Raw genomic sequence first — 16,904 nt, 5'->3', positions numbered from 1 at the left:
CTAGACCTGAAGAATTGTCACAAGCAATAAGTAGAGAATCTGAGAATTATGTTGGAGGCTGGTCAGAAGATGGAACACTGAGAAGCAGTGTTAGGTGGTGTGAATCATGAGCCCTGAAGAGGTATAACTAGTGAACGTGGAAACAGCACTGGTTTTTGAATAGAGTTCAGACTAGGAAACTGTCTGTCAATGGGGAAGGGTCTGAGCCCTTCCTGCTAAGCTAATATGTCAAGGAGCATAAAACAAAAGATGAAATTAGGATTCAGGGTCAGGATTTGGGATGAAACAGAATGAAAAAAGAGGAAGTAATATCAGAGGCAACTGAGGGAAGGGGTGGTGCCCAAGAGAATCAAGTCATGGTGCCCATGACTTAGTTTTGCAGGTTAAAATTAGCTCACCTAGAGAAACAGATCATCAGAAAAAAGAGGAAATATGGGGAAACTGACCTCATCAGTTTGCATTTTGATAGTCGGCTATACTATTAGAAAGAAAAATAAGATGAAAAGAAATATGTACATATCCCTAGAAATACCACTTTTTCCTTTTTATACAGATTTCCTTTTCACACTGAGTTGAATATATTTTCATTTTTTATATCAAGCTATTCCTACAAAGTTTATCAATTGCTTTTATTTGATACTTGCACAAATTCCCAAAGCATAGAAGATGGTATATGACAAATATCAATGAGCATTTCTTAAGCACATACTAGATGCCAGACACTGTACTAAGAGCTTCATGTATCCTATTTCTAATTATCAAACGATCCTTCTGAAGTAGGTAAATATTATCTGCCTTTTCTAGATGAGAAATCCAAGGCTTAGAGTTCAGGTAACTTGGACAAAGCCACATAGCTGGCAGGTGGCAGAGCCAGGATTCAGGTCTGCCTAAGGCCTTTCTGCTGTGCAGGGCTGCAGAGCATTCTAAAAGTTACCCTTGGCCATGGCTGCCTCGCATCAGAACTTACAAAACCAGATCCCAAAAAAGGAATAGGTACTAGGAAGCTTAAGCCTTTCTTTCCAGAAACACCTGTGAGGGCACTTGGCAGGAGAGAGTCTTTGATCTAAGTTGTTTAAATCTGTGTTAAGAGGCATATTTGCTTGTCCAAGAGCTTCAGCCTGAGGGACAGACAGAGCTGCCATCAGGGAATATAGGCCAGTGGACGCTATCTTTGTGCTCACCCTCTCCCTTGCTGCAACTCACTTCTATCTCCCAGAAAACAGCTTCTACATTCATCTGGAAGCCCAATTTTTGTGACTGCTGCCCAGGGGACACTCCAGATCACCTAGCTCTGGTGGTCAGTGGAGCTTACACTTGCAGTCCAACAGGACTGTATATGTTTGCATACTTTAAAAGCTGCTGCCTAAGGGTCTGGCTTCCAATCAGTCTGAATCTAGGTGTGACTGAGATCCTCCCCTTGGGAACAATGGCAGGTTTTGGCACACTCTCAACTACTGGAAGTAATTAAAAATATAATAGGCTGCTTAGACAATCACAAAGGTTTGGAAGACAACCATGGGCTAAGGCAGGGTTGAATGACAAGGTTCTTCTCCTACATGAGGTCCTCCTTTAAGACTAGGAGAGGTGGTTGTTTCACCTAATGCAAAGAAACCAACACAGAGAGTCAATCGAGATGAAGAAACAAAGGAATATATTCCAAACAAAAGAACAAAATAAAACCTTAAAAAAAAACCTTAATGAAATGGAGATAAGTAATTTACCTGATAAAGAGTTCAAAGTAATGGTCATAAAGATGCTCGCTGAACTGGGGAGAAGAGTGGATAAACATACAGCAAGAACTTCAACAAAGAGATAGAAAATATAAGACAGTACCAAACAGAAGTCACAGAACACAATATTGTGAAGAATACAATAACTGAATTGAAAAATACACTAAAGGGGTTCAAAGTAGACTAGATGAAACAGAAGAAAGTATCAGTGAACGCAAAGACAAGGCAGTGGAACTCACCCAATCAAAGCAGCAAAAAGAAAAAAGAATGAAAAAAAGTAAATATATCTAAGGAACGTACGGGACAACATCAAGAGTACTAATATTTGTACTATGGGAGTCCCAGAAGAAGAAGAGGAAGAAAGAGGCAGAAAAGCTATTTGAAGAAATAATGGCTGAAAACTTCCCTAACTTAGGGATCCAGGAAGCTCAAAGAGTTCCAAAAAAGATGAACCCAAAGAGACCCACACCAAGATACATTTAAAAATTTTTTTTTTTTACTTATTTATTTTTTTCCCCCAAAGCCCCAGTACATAGCTGTATGTCACAGCTGCACATCCCTCCAGCCGCTGTACGTGGGACGCGGCCTCAGCATGGCCGGAGAAGTGGTGCGTTGGTGCGTGCCCGGGATCCGAACCCGGGACGCCAGCAGCGGAGCGTGCACACCCAACCACCAAGCCACGGGGCCAGTCCCCAAGATACATTTTAATTAAAATGTCAAAAATTAAACACAAGGAGAGAATCTTAAAAGCAGTAAGAGGAAAAGAACTTTATATACAAGGAACCCCCATAAGACTATCAGCAGATATTTTAGCAGAAACTTTGCAGGCCAGAAGGAAGTGGCACAGTATATTAAAGTGCTGAAAGAAGAAAACTTCCAACCAAGAATACTCTACCTGGCAGAGTTATCATTCAGAATTGAAGGAGAGATAAAGAGTTTTCCTGACAAGAAAAAGCTAAAGGAGTTTATCATCACTAAACCAGCCTTATAAGAAATGTTAAAAGGACTTCTTTAAACTGAAAAGAAAGGGCACTAATTAGTAACAAGAAAACATATGGAAGTAAAAGTCTCACTGGAAAGGTAAATGTATAGTGAAGGTAGTGGACTAATCACTTATAAAGCTAAAGTGAAGCTTAAAAGACAAAAATAGTAAAAATAACTATAACTACAATAATTAGTTAAGGGATACATAAGATAAATAGACGTGAATGTAACATCAAAAACATAAAATGTGGGGGGGAGAGTAAAAATATAGTGCTTCAGAATGTGATCAAACTTAAGTTGTTATCAACTTAAAATAGACTGTTATAGATATAAGTTGTTATATGTAAGCCTCACGGTAACCACAAAGCAAAATCCTACAGTAGATACACAAAAGACAAAGAGAAAGGAATCTAGCATACCACTAAAGAAAGTCATCAAACCACAAAGGAAGAAACCAAGAGAATAAGAGACGAACTACAAAATAGCCAGAAAACAATTAGCAAAATGGCAATAAGTACATACCTATCAATAATTACTTTAAATGTAAGTGGACTAAATTCTCCAATGAAAAGACACAGAGTGGCTGAAAGGTTAAAAAAAACAAGACCCTGCTACATGCTGCTTACAAGAGACTCACTTCAGATGTAAGGACACAGACTGAATGTAAAGGGATGGAAAAAGATATTCCATGCAAATGGAAACCAAAAGAAAGCTGGGGTAGCTATACTTAGATAAAATAGACTTTAAAACAAAGACTGTAATAAGAGACAAAGAAGGGCATTACATAATGAAAAAGGGGTCAATCTAACAAGAGGATATAACATTTGTAAATATTTATGCACCCAACATAGGAGTACCTAAACATATAAAGCAAATATTAACAGACTTAAAGTGAGAAATAGACAACAGTACAATAATAGTAGGGGACGTTAATACCCTACTTACATCAATGGATAAATCATCCAGACAGAAAATCAATAAGGAAACATCAGCCTTAAACAACACATTAGACCAGATGGACTTAACAGATATATACAGAATATTTCATCCAAAGGCAACAGAATACGCATTTTCTCAAGTGCACATGGAACATTCTCCAGGATAGATCATATATTAGTCCACAAACAAGTCTTAATAAATTTAAGTGATTGAAATCATATCAAGCATCTTTTCTGACCACAATGGTATGAAACTAGAAATAAATTACAAGAAGAAAAATTGGAAAATTCACAAATATATGGCAATTAAACAACATGCTACTGAACAACCAACAGGTCAACAAAGAAATCAAAATATACCTTGAGACAACCAAAAATGGAAATACAGCACACAAAAATTTATGGGATGCAGCAAAGGCAGTTCTAAAAGGGAAGTTGATAGCGATAAATACTTACCTCAAGAAACAAGAAAAATCTCAAATAAACAACCTAAATTTACATCTCAAGGAACTAGAAAAAGGAGAACAAACTAAGCTCAAAGTTAGTAGAAGGAAGGAAATAACAAAGATCAGAGCAGAAATAAATGAAATAGAGACTAAAAAGACAGTAGGAAAGATCAATGAAACTAAGAGCTGGGTTTTGGAAAAGATAAACAAAATTGATAAACCTTTAGCTAGACTCCCCAAGAAAAAAGAGAGAACTCAAATAAAATCAGAAATGAAAGAGAAGACATTACAACTGATAGCACGGAAATACAAAAGATCATAAGAGACTACTATGAACAATTATACACCAACATATTGGGCAACCTAGAAGAAATGGATAAATTCCTAGAAACATACAACCTACCAAGACTGAATCATGAGGAAATGGAAATTCTGAACAGACTGATTACTAGTCAGGAGATTGAATCAGTAATCAAAAACTTCCCAACAAAAGTTCAGGACCAGATGGCTTCATTGGTGAATTCTACCAAACATTCAAAGAAAAATTAATACCAGACTTCTCAAACTCTTCCCAAAAATAGAAGATGAAGGAACACTTCCAAACTTTTTTTTTACAAGGCCAGCATCACGCTGATGCCAAAACCAGATAAGGATGCCACAAGAGAAGAAAATTACAGGCCAATAACACTGATGAACATAGATGCAAAAATCCTCAATAAATATTAGCAAATCAAATTCAACAATACATTAAAAGGATCATACACCATGATTAAGTGGGATTTATCCCTGGGATACAAGAATAGTCCAACATCTGCAAATCAATCAATATGAAACACCACATTCACAAAATAAAGGGTAAAAATTATATGATCATCTTAATAGACACAGAAAAAAACATTTGACAAAATTCAACATCCATTTATGACAAAAACTCTCAACAAAGCAAGTACAGAGGGAATATGCCTCAACATAATAACATATATGACAAGTCCACAGCTAACATCGTACTCAGTGTTGGAAAGCTGAAAGCTTTTCCTCTAAGATCAGGAACAAGACAAGGATGCTCTCTCTCACCACTTTTATTCAACACAGTATTGAAAGACCTAGCCAGAGCAATCAGGCAAGAAAAAGAAATAAAAGCCATCTGAATTGGAAAGGAAGAAATCAAACTATTACTATTTGCAGATGACCTGATATTATATGTAGAAAACCCAAAGGACTCCAACAAAAAACTGTTAGAATTAATAAATGAATTTAGTCAAGTTGCAGGATAAAAAATTAATATACAAAAATCTGTTGCATTTCTATATACTAATAACAAACTATCAGAAAGAGAAATTAAGGGGAAAATCCCATTTACAATTGCATCGAAAAGAATAAAATACCTAGGAAAAAATTTAAACAAAGAGGTGAAAGACCTGTACACTGAAAACAAGAAGACATTGGTGAAAGAAATTGAAGATACAAATAAATGAAAAGATATTCTGTGCTCATGGATTGGAAGAATTAATATTGTGAAAATGTCCATAATACCCACAGCAATCTACAGATTCAATGTGATCCCTACCAAAATTTCAATAGCATTTTTCACAGAAATAGAACAGACAATCCTAAAATTTGTATGGATCCACAAAAGACCTCAAATAGCCAAAGCAATCTTGAGAAAGAAGAACAAAGCTGGAGGCATCACACTCCCTGATTTCAAACTATATTACAAAGCCATAATAATCAAAACAGCATAGTATTGGCGTTAAAACAGACACATAGATCAATGGAATAGAATAGAGAGCCCAGAAATAAACCCATGCATATAGTTGGCCCTCTGTATTTGCAGGTTTCATATCCATGGCTGGTTAAATCCATGGATGCAAAACCTGTGGTTACAGAGGACGAACTGTATTCATTGTACTACACCATTTTATATAAGAGACTTGAACCTCCATGAATTTTGGTATCCACAGGGGTTCCTGGAACCAATCCCCCACAGATAATGAAAAACAACTATGTATGGTCAATTAATTTACAACAAAAGAGCCAAGAATATACAATGGAGAAAGGACAGTCTCTTCAATAGTGTCAGGAAGACTGGACAGCTACATGCAAAAGAAGGAAACTGGACCACCGTCTTACACCATACACAAAAATTAACTCAAAATGGATTAAAGACTTGAACATAGGATCTGAAATCAAAACTATAGACGAAAATATAAGTGTTAAGCTCCATCACATAGGTCCTGGGGATGAAGTTTTTTTAATCTGGCACCAAAAGCAAAAATGAACAAGTGAGACTACACGAAACTAAAAAGCTTTTGCACAGCAAAGGATCCATCAACAAAATGAAAAGGCAAACTACTGAATTGGAGAAAATATTTGCAAATAATATATCTGATAAGAAGTTAATATCCAAAATATATAAAGAACTCATACAGTCAATAGCAAAAAAACAATCCTATTAAAAAATGGGCAAAAGATCTGAATAGACATTTTTCCAAAGAAGACATACAGGTGGCCAACAGTTTACATGAAAAGGTGCTCAACATCAGTAATCATCAGGGAAATGCAAATCAAAACCACAATGACATATCACCTCATACTTGTTAGAATGGCTATTATCAAAAAGACAAGAAATAACAAATGTTGGTGAGAATGTGGAGAAAAGGGAACCCTTGTACTCTGTTGGTGAGAATGTAAATTGGTGCAGCCACTATGGAAAACAGTATGGAGGTTCGTCAAAGAATTAAAAATAGAACTACCATATGATCCAGCAATTCCACTTCTGGGTATATATCTGAAGAAAGAAAAAACATTAACTCAAAAAAATATATGCACCCCTATGTTCATTGCAGCATTATCTACAATAGCTAAGACATGGAAACAACCTAAGTGTCCATCGATAGATGAATGGGAAAAGAAAATGTTGTTTATATATGTGTACAATGAAATATTACTCAGCCATAAGAAAGAATGAAATCTTGGCATTTGTGACAACATGGATGGACCTCAAGGGCATTATGCTAAGTGAAATAAGTCAGACAGAGAAAGACAAATACTGTATGATCTCACTTATTTGTGGAATCTTAAAAAAAAAAACTCAAAAAACAAAAAAAAACAAGCTCATAGATACAGAGAACAGACTGGTGGTTGCCAGAGACAGGGGCTAGGGGATATGAGAAATGAGTGAGTGTCAAAAGGTACAAACTTCCAGTTTAAAATAAATAAGTCCTGCGTATAATGTACAGCAATGTGACTATAGTTAATAATGTGTATTGCATATTTAAATATTGCTAAGAGAGTAGATCTTACAATTTCTCATCACAAGAAAAAAATATTTTTGTAATGATGTGTAGTGACAGATGTTAATTAGACTTATTGTGGTGATCATTTTGCAATGTATACAAATTTGAATCATTATGTTGTACACCTGAAACTAAGATAATGTTACATGTCAATTATGCGTCAACAAAAAATTTTTTAAAAAGCAGAAAAAATCTGTATTAATATGTATAGGAAACCAAGAGGATGGGAAGCCAGAAGTATTACTGGAGCTGATGGTTCAGGAAACGACTCTGGATTGTGAAGTTCTAACTACTCTGCCCATTTTACCAGTGGGTTGGGTCAGGGATAGAGACTTGGAGATACTGCTTCTCCACACAAATCTTCGCATTATTCAGTATGAGGTATTAAAGGTAGCTGTTAAATTTGAAGTTACCAGAGAGATGTAATAAATTCACTTGTTCATGAGCGCTCAGAGTGGAATATGAAGGACGTAAGACTTGAAATAGCCAAGATTTGATGGTGGAGAAAGCTTGGGTGGGATCTCAGTAGGAGATGGAGGCATGCAGTGAGGACATGAGGGTTCTGGAAAGAAATCAGGAGATTAAATCTGATTCAGAGAAAGGGCCCAAGTTACTCTCTGGTTTAATTTTGGGAGGCTGGTTGGGGATTTTATTGGTTGATTTTTATATTCAGTATCATCCCCCGGGATCTGCTGGAAATAAAGCTCTGGAGCACATTACAATAGAAATTGGTCCAGACCATCCAAAAGCAACTCAGTTGGAGCTGCTAATATCTCCTAGAGCCAAAATTGAAGTACATTTTTGAAAGCTTAAAAGTTTCCCCTTCTCTGTATCAAAGTTTATACTTTTTCAGGGAAGCATAGTTGATCAATGACAGAATGAACAATGTTAGGTACTTCCTCTTCTGCCAATTTCTTACTTGGTAGTTTAATAACTTGCCTTTGGACCTTCCTTCTTTTCAACAGATGATGCAGTTCAAGAGATTTAAAAAATTAGTGTATTTTATGGTAGTCAAAAATATGACAATCTTGTGTGCTACATATTTTCACATATATGTATTGGATAAATACTCCTTTTTTTTAACCTTCTTGCTAGTCCTAAGATTCTCTGATTTTCTGCAGTAAATAAGATTTGCTGCAAGCTGAGGTCTCCTGAGTCCTAAGCCTGAGTCAGCTCTGACCTAATGCCTGGTTATTTGGGAAAGATATTTAACATTAAACAGTTTAAATTTTTCATTTACTAACCATTCTCTCCTCTGGAGCTTACACCCTGGATCAATTAACGTCTATTTCTGAGAAATCTGCATAAGTCTCCTTCTCTGGCAAATAGAAGCAATTTAGTAATGAGAATCTACTTGCCTAAATTCTGTGAGACTTCAAGGCTCCTTTCTGCAGAGGTGGGGTGTTGGTGAGTGGGAGAGATGTAATATGTGACTAACAAATCAGTACTGATGCCAGAATGAGTAATAATAACTCATGTGGTGGTGGGCAACTGGTAAATTACTTCATAAATTCTGTACAAAAAAATTTCAATATTGTATCCCAATGATTCTAGAAACATAAACATGGAACCCCAGGGGTATTCACAAGTCAAAGGGGCTTCTGAACTGCTCTCATCTTGCCAATCGCTGAGTGGGGGGGTGGGGAACTGCAGACAGTCAAGTGGGGCTTCCCATCCCCAATATATCTGTTTTACTCAGGCCCAACAACACAAGCGCTGACCTTAGAAATCACTGTGTACCCTTGCCAAATGTTTGCTAAAGGGTTTTAGCACTTACTCTGCACACTTAACTGTCACAATATTATAACAAGCATTTCCCTCCCTCGTCCTCACCTGCCTTTTAAACATTTTAAGGTAATATTTTAAAGTTAATTTTCTTCTAAAGTTTTTGTGGGCATACGATTACAAGTACAACTCTTGTGGCCAGTCAGCCAAACAGCCCAAAAGACCAACCAATATTTATCTTCAATCTAACAATCAGAAAGTCAAACTTCTTGCCAGAAATGTATGTAATTCTAGACACCCCAATAGATGAACTGACCTTAGCTGGAGGGAAAATGGAAAAGCTAAAACATCTCTGAGATTAGCTTTTTAACTTTGATATATTCAAGGTTGCTGGCATTAAAACAGGTTTTATTAAATAATATTTGGCAAATTAAAAATATCACAAAGATGAGATACGTATTACATTTACTTCCTTACGAAACCAAGGTATATTCAGGCTTGCATGCTTAATTGTTTCTATGATAAAGACATGTGTACTATGAATTACACTTCCAGATAAATACTAAATAAAATATTTTTAAATCGATAAAATATCAAAAAATTTCAAGCAAGACAATATTTTCAGGCTATCTTGAACCTCAGATACAAATATAAACTACCTAAGATATACATATATATCATATATATGATATAACATATATAAGATATATCATTATCTGATATAATGAACATATAGTCAATATGCCCATTGCATAGTACAGAATTTGACATAGTTATTTTCATTATTTGGCTCTGTCTATATTCTACACAAATTACGACTTCATGTTGACCATTTCCAACTTCATCTCAAACTTCCCAGTAGACTCTGTGCCTAGCATCAGGAAAAGTCTACGTGGAAGCAGGTAAAAAATCTAGGTAAGTTTATAGTTGAAAATGCCTATATTTAAAAAAGAAGATAGACCTCAAATCAATAACCTAATCTTCCACCTTAAGAAACTAAAAAAGAACAGCAAGTGAAACCCAAAGCAAGCAGAATAATAAAGACTGGAGTGGAGATAAAATAGAAAAACAATAGTGAGAATCATTGAAAATAAAAATTGGTGGTTTGAACACCCATATTTATAGCAGCATTATTCACAACAGCCAAAAAGTAGAAGCAACCCAGGTGGCCACTGATGGATGAATAGATAAACAAAATGTGGTATATACATCCAATGGAGTATTATTCACTCTTGGAAAGGAAGGAAATTCTGACATGTACTATAACATGAGTGAACCTCAAAGACATGCTAAGTGAAATAAGCCAGTCACAAAACGGCAAATACTCTATGATTCCACTTATATGAGGCTCCCAGGGTAGTAAAATCCATAGAGACAGAAAATAGAATGGTGGTTGCCAGGAGCTGGAGGGAAGGGATATAGGGAGTTCGTGTTTAATGGTTCAGAGTTTCAGTTTTGCAAGGTGAAAAAGTTCTGGAGATGGGTGGTGATGATGGTTGCACAACAATGTAAATGTACTTGATGCTGCAGAATGTACACTTACAAATGGTTAAAATGGTAATTTTTACATTATGTGTATTTTACTACAATAAAAAAAGAACTAAAAAGTTGGTTGTTTGATATGATCAACAAAATTGAGATATCTGTAGCTAGACTGACCATGAAAAACAAGAGAGAAGACTAACATTTCTAAAATCAGAAATGAAGGTGCATACACTACTATTTGCTTTACAGGAATAAAAAAGATTATAACACCACAAACAATTGTACCCCAATAAATTAGATTACCTACATGGAACTGACAAATTCCTAGAAACACACAGAGTAACAAAGCTGACTCAAGAATTGAATAGATCTATATCAACTAAAGATATTAAATCAGCAATCAAAAATCCTCCAGAGCCAGCCCTGATGGCCTAGTGGTTAAAGTTCCACGCTCTCTGCTTCGGTGGCCCAGGTTCATTTCCTGGCCTTGGAACCACACCACCCATCTGTCTGTTGCCATGCTGTGGCAGCGGCTCACACAGAAGAACTAGAAGGACTTACAACTAGGTTATACAACCATGCTTGAGGCTTTGGGGAGAAGAAAAAAAAAAGAGAGGAAAGATTGGCAACAGATGTTAGCTCAGGGCGAATCCTTCCCTGCAAAAAAAAAAAAACCTCCAATAAAGAAAAGCCTAGGACCAGACAGCTTCACTGGCAAATTCTACCAAACATTTAAACAATAATTAACACCACTCCTTCTCAAACTCTTCCAAAAAATAGAAAGAGAAAACATCTAACTCGTTCTATGAAGCCAGTATTATTACCCTGATAACAATGCCAGAAACAGACATCAGAAGAAATAAAAACTACAGACCAATATTCTTTTAAAATATAGATGCTAAAGTCCTCAACAAAATATTAGCAAACAGAATACAGTAGCATATTAAAAGGATTATACACCATGAACAAGTGAGATTGATTCCAGGAATGCAAGGGCAGTTCAACATACAAAAATCAATCAATGTAATATACTATATTAATAAAATGAAGAAAAAAAATCTCAGTTGCACAGCAAAAGAAACCATCAACAAAGTGAAAAGACAACTGACGGAATGGGAAATAAATTTGCAAAACATATATCTGATAAGGCGTTAATATCCAAGACATATAAAGAAACCATACAACTCAATAGCAAAAAAACAAATAACCCAATTAAAAAATGGGCAAAGAACCTAAATAGACATTTCTCCAAAGAAGATATGAAAGACCAACAGGTACATGAGAAGATGCTCAACATCACTAGTCATTAGGGAAAAGCAAATTAAAACCACAATGAGATATCACCTCACACCTGTTAGAATGGTCATCATCAAAAAGACAAAGGATAGCAAATGCTGGCATGGATGTAGAGAAAAGGAACCCTTGTGCACAGCTGGTAGGATTGTAAATTGGTGCAGCCACTATGGAAAACAGTATGGAGGATCCTTAAAAAATTAAAAATAGAACTACCATATAATCCAGCAATTCTACTTCTGGGAATATATCTAAAGGTAACAAAAACACTAACTCAAAAAGATATATGCACCTGCATGTTCATAGCAGCATTATTTGCAATAGTCAAGACATGGAAACAACCTAAGTGTCCATCAATGGATGAATGGATAAAGAAGTTGTGGTCTATGTATACAATGGAATATTATTCAGCCATGAAAAAATGAGGAAATCATACCATTTGTGACAACATGGATGGACCTTGAAGGCATTATGCTATGTGAAATAAGCCAGACAGAGAAAGACAAATACTATATGATCTCTCACTTATATGTGGAATCTAAAAAAAAAAAAACAAAACAAACTCATAATAAAAGAGATCAGACTTCTAGTTACCAGAGGCAGGGGATGGGCAGAGGGAGAATTGGAGGAAGGTGGTCAAAAGGTACAAACTTCCAGTCATAAGATGTACTAGGGATGTAATTATATAGTCAACATGGTGACTGTAGCTAACACTGCTGTATGATCTACAGTAGTCCCCCTTTATCCGAGTTTTTGGTCTCCGGGGTATCAGTTACCGGTGATCAACCACAGTCTGAAAATAACACTACTACATCACAATGGCTAGTCATTCACCTCACTTCATCTTTATCACATAGGCATTGTATCATCTCACATCATTACAAGAAGAAGAAAGGTGAATATAGTACAATAAGATATTTTGAGAGAGAGACCACATTCACATAACTTTTATTACAGTATATTTTTATAATTGTTCTACTTTATTGTTAGTTATTATATAGTTAATCTCTTTCTGTGTCTAGTTTATTAAAAAACTTTATCATAGGTATGTATGTATAGGAAAAAACACGGTACATATAGGGTTCGGTACTATCAGCAGTTTCAGGCATCCACTGGCGGGTCTTGGAAGGTATCCCCCACGGATAAGTGGGGACTACTTTATAGGAAAGTTGTTGAGAGAGCAAATCCTAAGAGTTCTCATCACAAGGAGGAATATTTTTTTCCTTTATTCTTTTGTTCTTTCTTTTCTTTTTTACTGTATCTGTATGAGAAGATGGATGTTAGCTGAACCTATTGTGATAATCATTTCACAATATATGTAAATCCAACCCTCAGGCTGTACACCTTAAACTTAGACAGTGATGTATGTCAATTATTTCTCAATAATACTGGGAAAAAATGAGTGATATGCAACATTCCAGGAAAAAAAACCTCACTTGATGCAGAAAAAGTATTTGACAAAATTCAACACCTTTTTATGATTAAAAAAACACTAAATAAGCTAGGAATATAAGGAAACTTCATCAACTCAATAAAGGGCATCTATGAAAAGCCTATAACTAACATCTTAGTTAATGGTGCAAGACTGGAAACTCTGAAATCAGGAACAAGACAAGGATGTCTGCTCTTACCACTTATTGTATTGGAAGTTCTAACCTGAGCAATTTGGTAAGAAAAAGATATCAAAGGCAGAATAGATATGGAGTTTATTTTAGGGCTGATGAAAATGTTTTGGAATGAGATAGTGGTGATGGTTGTAAAACATTGTGAATATACTAAAAACCACTGAACTGTACTCTTTAAATGGTTAAAATTGTAAATTTTATCTCAACTGATAAATAAATAAAAGCTTCCAGAGATACATGCCTTGCTATTCCTCAGAAACTCATTCCACTGTTCACCCACCACTGCTATCATGAGAATCTCAAGTCAAATCAAAACCTTGAATGTTGCATATTGAATCTATTTTCTTTCTTCAGAAAACACAGATTTATTTAATAGTATATTTTCTATGTATATTTCATATATGTGTATATATGTGTGCATATATGTATATGTGTGTATACATATGCATATATATAGAGAGAGAAAGAGGGAGAGACAGAGTTTTGGTGGCTAACACATTAATGTTTATAATTATTTTTTCAACTTTTTATTACTAAAAAAATAATAAATCTGTTCAATATTGCAGACTAAGCACATATTTCAGTTTTCCTCTCCTGCCCAAAGTCCAAGGAATAAATTTTTTTCAAAAATCTCTAATATCCCTGGAAAACAATGCAGGAATGATCTTGGTGGATCCAAAATTAATAGTTTCTAAAAACCCAAACGTGACCAGACTGGATGAGGAACGTGCAGAAGACAGCTGTTGTAAAAGTGGGAAAAGCGTTACAGCTCTACATGGGGTGTATCCCAGAAATTAAAAGATGTAATAATATTAAAACTATTCTCTTTAAGGAAGATGGAACACTTCCTAAATCATTCTAAGAGGCCAACATCACCCTGATACCAAAACCAGACAAAGACAATACAAAGAAAGAAAATTACAGGCCAATATCGCTGATGAACATTGATGCAAAAATCCTCAACAAAATATTGGCAAACCGAATACAACAATACATTAAAAAGATCACACACCATGATCAAGTGGGTTTTATACCAGGGACGCAGGGATGGTTCAACATCCGCAAATCAATCAACGTGATACATCACATCAACAAAACAAAAAATAAAAACCACATGATCATCTCAATAGACGCAGAGACGGCATTTGACAAGATACAACATCCATTTATGATAAAAACTCTCAATAAAATGGGAATAGAAGGAAAATACCTCAACATAATAAAGGCCATATATGACAAACCCACAGCCAACATCATACTCAACGGGGAAAGACTGAAAGCCATTCCTCTGAGAACAGGAACGAGGCAGGGCTGCCCACTCTCACCACTCCTGTTCAACATAGTACTGGAGGTTTTGGCCAGAGCAATTAGGCAAGAAAAAGGAATAAAAGGAATCCAAATAGGTAACGAAGAAGTGAAACTCTCACTATTTGCAGATGACATGATTGTATATATAGAAAACCCTAAAGAATCTGTTGGAAAACTATTAGAAACAATCAACAACTACAGCAAAGTTGCAGGGTACAAAATCAATGTACAAAAATCAGTTGCATTTCTGTATGCTAATAATGAACTAACAGAAAGAGAGCTCAAAAAGATAATACCATTTACAATTGCATCAAAAAGAATAAAATACCTAGGAATAAATCTTACCAAGGAGGTGAAGGACCTATACAATGAGAACTACAAGACATTATTGAAAGAAATCCATGATGACATAAAGAAATGGAAAGATATCCCATGCACGTGGATTGGAAGAATAAACATAGTTAAAATGTCTATATTACCTAAAGCAATCTATAGATTCAATGCAATCCCAATCAGAATCCCAATGACATTCTTCACAGAAATAGAAAAAAGAATACTAAAATTTATATGGGGCAACAAAAGACCCCGAATAGTTAAAGAAATCCTAAGAAAAAAGAACAAAGCAGGAGGCATCACAATCCCTGACTTCAAAACATACTACAAAGCAATAGTAATCAAAACAGCATGGTACTGGTACCAAAACAGACACACAGATCAATGGAACAGAATTGAAAGCCCAGAAATAAAACCACACATATACGGACAGCTAATTTTCGACAAAGGTGCTAAGAACATGCAATGGAGAAAGGAAAGTCTCTTCAATAAATGGTGTTGGGAAAACTGGACAGCCACATGCAAAAGAATGAAAGTGGACCATGTGCTATCGCCATTCACAAAAATTAACTCAAAATGGATCAAAGACCTGAAGGTGAGACCTGAAACTATAAAACTCATAGAAGAAAATATAGGCAACACACTATTTGACATTGGTTTTAAAGGAATCTTTTCGGATGACATGCCTACCCAGACTAGGAAAACTAAAGAAAAAATGAACAAGTGGGACTTTATCAGATTAAAGAGCTTTTATAAGACTAATGAAACCAGAATCAAGATGAACAAACAACCAACCAGCTGGGAGAGAATATTTGCAAAACATACATCTGACAAGGGGTTGATCTCCATAATATATAAAGAACTCACACAACTGAACAACAAAAAAACAAACAACCCGATCAAAAAATGGGCAGAGGAAATGAACAGACACTTCTCCAAGGAAGATATACAGATGGCCAATAGGCACATGAAAAGATGGTCAACGTCACTAATCATCAGGGAAATGCAAATCAAAACAACACTAAGATACCACTTCACGCCCATTAGAATGGCTATAATCACCAAGACAAAAAACAACAAATGTTGGAGAGGATGTGGAGAAACAGGAACCCTCATACACAGCTGGTGGGAATGCAAATTGGTGCAGCCTCTATGGAAAACAGTATGGAGATTCCTCAAAGAATTAAAAATAGAGATGCCCTATGATCCAGCCATCCCACTACTGGGAATCTATCCAACGAACCTGAAATCAACAATCCAAAGAGGCTTATGCACCCCTATGTTCATTGCAGCATCATTCACCATAGCCAAGAAGTGGAAGCAACCTAAGTGTCCCTTGACTGACGATTGGATTAAGAAAATGTGGTATATATATACAATGGAATACTACTCAGCCATAAAAAAAGACAAAATCGTCCCATTTGCAACAACATGGATGGGCCTGGAGCGTATTATGTTAAGTGAAATAAGCCAGAAAGAGAAAGACAAACACTGTATGAGCTCACTAATATGTGGAATATAAACCAACACATGGACAGAGAAAACTGTATTGTGGTTACCAGGGGCAGTGGGGGTGGGGGGTGGGCACAAGGGGTGAAGGGAGTCATATATGGTGATGGAAAAACAAAAATGTACAACCCAAAAATTTCACAATGTTAGAAACCATTAAAACATCAATAAAAAAAAAAAAACTATTCTCTTTAAAAATACAAAAAAAGAGTCAAGAATAAGACAACATGGC

General features: G+C 35.8%; 1 protein-coding gene across 1 annotated transcript in view; it reads right to left on the bottom strand.

Annotated features, from left to right (window-relative positions):
- Positions 1–16,904, bottom strand: part of FBXL13 (F-box and leucine rich repeat protein 13) — a 200,511-nt gene that overhangs the window by 118,524 nt on the left and 65,083 nt on the right.

The sequence above is a fragment of the Diceros bicornis genome, chromosome 3 (assembly GCF_020826845.1).
Source record: "Diceros bicornis minor isolate mBicDic1 chromosome 3, mDicBic1.mat.cur, whole genome shotgun sequence".
Lineage (NCBI taxonomy): Eukaryota > Metazoa > Chordata > Mammalia > Perissodactyla > Rhinocerotidae > Diceros > Diceros bicornis.
The sequence above is the reverse complement of the archived record's forward strand: the minus strand, read 5'-3'. Positions and strand labels throughout refer to the sequence as shown.